Genomic DNA, 2,576 nt, shown 5'->3' on the forward strand with positions numbered 1-2,576 from the left:
AAAAAAAAAAGGAGGTACAAGGTAAATGGAGGTTGGGTATAGGAAGGAAATGGTGACAATAAACACAAGCAAAAAATCCCAAATATATCTAGAGATAAAAAGACAAAATTAAATTTAAAGTGAAAGTCAGTGTTTATGCAGTAGAGCCATTTGGAGAAAATGACTCATTTTCTAACGGAACAGATGTTCTCATTTGCATAGTCCCTGCAATCACAAGTGGACTTCACCCTGTTCCCTCAGTACGCATGCCCTGCAGCTGGTGGCACCTGATGAGTGATGCCGAAGGAGCGGTTTCATTAGCGTAATCTTTGGTCCCATATCCATGGGTCTCCCAGGAGGAAACACTTCCCCCCTCAGCGATGAGGAGGTCTGGAAGAGGCAGCAGTTCTCCTGCTCTTCTCAGACGCCCCTGGGCCCCAGCTGCTTTAGTAGTAGAAGATGTGGCACAGGACTGTAGTCAAGATCAACAGGAACCCGCTGGTGTTGGCAACTTTTCTCCAGCATGGTGACTCTGCTGTGTTATTTTGCTTTGTCCCTTCCCACATGGCCCTGCGCTCTGTCCCTTCAGATGTGGTGCCATGCTCCATTTTTTCCACAGCTGCCTTTTCTGGGGCCAGTTTTGGGCCTGGCTTTGGCTCCAGGCCACAGAACATGCTGCAGGCCTTCCAGAGGCAGCTCTGGGACTCCTTGAATATATCTGGAACAGAAGGAATAGGCGAAGTTCAGGAGATACAGGCCAGGACCCAGGAGGAAGGGCTTTGTAGGGGGTCACGTCTCAGCGGTGAGTCCAGCAGGAAGACCAACAGCCTTGTTCCTAAGGTGAAGACCAGTTCTCAGGCCCTGCTACGGAATACCTATCACCATCCTCAGAGACTTGGGAGAGTGGGAAGATGGATGAGGGGAGCGTTGGGGGCAGAGTGGGGCTGCCTGGGGCCATGCTTGCCTTCTACCAGCAGAGCCTTCAGCCGGGGCCAAGATCCTCTGAGCTGGGTGGCGGAGGTGTTGAGGGGGCCTCTGCCATCACAGGAGCATGCTCAGCCTGCCCTGTCTCAGGCACACAGCCGAACACAGCTCTATAGGTCTAGGGCAAGTGGCTGCTCCTCTGAACTCTCCTTCCCAGTTACTACTCTTCAGAAGACAGAAGAAACCCACGAATTTCTTGAAACAGTCACTACTCTCCTTGGCAACCTCTCAGGGAGTGTTTTCTCCAGGCAGGCCCAAAATAAGGCTCTCCAGGCCCTTGAAGGGGAATCACTGGTGCTTTCCAGGAGGCAAAGGAGGAAAGTCTAGGAATTATAGGGAAGTTTCCACTCATTTCTCTAAGCCAAATTTGTGTAATTGCCTAAGTCTGGGGCTTAACCTGCACTCCAGTCAGTACAGCTTGTGCTGCCTGCCCTCTCCTCAGGGCCTGCTCAGAAGCGGTCAGCACCACGGTCAGCACCGGCACATCCCTGTGGGCCCTGCCGCTGCCTGGGGATGGTTTTCTCCCCATGACAGGGCAAGCACATCTCATTCACAGCAGGCACCCAGCAGCGTGCACTGTGATGTGCTCTGTGTCTTATCCCGCTGGGCAGCCTCCACGCCAGCTGCACCCTGAGGCTGAGGTGGCACCAGGGATGATGGAACCCATTAGTCAGGGACGGAAGAGCCCCTGTTGCTGCAGCCAGAGGATCCCCAAGCCAGGGACACAGACATCTGCCATTGGTGCTGAGAAGTCCTGAGCAATACACTCTGGCCCCCTTCTCTCAGATGTCCATGTTATCATACCACCATGCTGCTACCAGGCCCAAATAAGCTGCTGTATGTGAAAAGCAACTGATGATTAGACTATAGCCCAAGAGCAGTCTAATGGGAGATGGGATAGGACAGTAGCCAAGAGCCTACACTGTGAAGTCAGACTGCCTGTGTTCAAACCCCAGCTGCACCACTGCCTGGTTACCTCTGGACCCTAGGACAAGTCACTTAACTGTTCAGTGCCTCGGTTTCCCCATCGTTAAAGTGGGGATAACAGTTGTACCTATCACAGATGGGGATAATTTAGACAGAGCCTGGCACATACCAAATGAGAAATAAATGTTAGCCACTGTCATCATCATCACCCACCCATGACAGTAGCATGGGGGAGAAGGGGAATTGAGAGGTTCACCAAGAACAGACACCTGGCACACTGTGGGCACCAATGAGCCAGTCCCTTCCACTCTTAGAGAAGAGAAATTCCCAAGGAGTCCTGTATCCTCCAGGTGCATGGGGCAGCCTTGCTGAGAGAGGCCTCTCCCTTGCCCCAAACCTGTCTGGTAGAAGTCCAAGGAGCTCACCCAACCTGGGGTTTCCTCTGCAGGTGTCAGGAGGGAGCCCACACCTCTTTGGGCTCTGAACTTCCCTGGCAGGAGTGAAGAGGGGACCCTAGGATGCTGCCTTCTCCTCAGTCAGGCTTTCCACCACCTCCCTCTCTCCCTCCTCCAGACTCACAGCCTCTCCAGGGCTCCCTGCCCCAGACTCAGGACTAATCTCATTAGGCCTTTATCCCTGTTTGTGTCAGGGCCTGGGGAAGCTCATGTTACCCTCCCCTATGGCCC

Source organism: Hipposideros armiger, unplaced genomic scaffold (genome assembly GCF_001890085.2).
Source record: "Hipposideros armiger isolate ML-2016 unplaced genomic scaffold, ASM189008v1 scaffold_443, whole genome shotgun sequence".
In the NCBI taxonomy this organism is placed as follows: domain Eukaryota; kingdom Metazoa; phylum Chordata; class Mammalia; order Chiroptera; family Hipposideridae; genus Hipposideros; species Hipposideros armiger.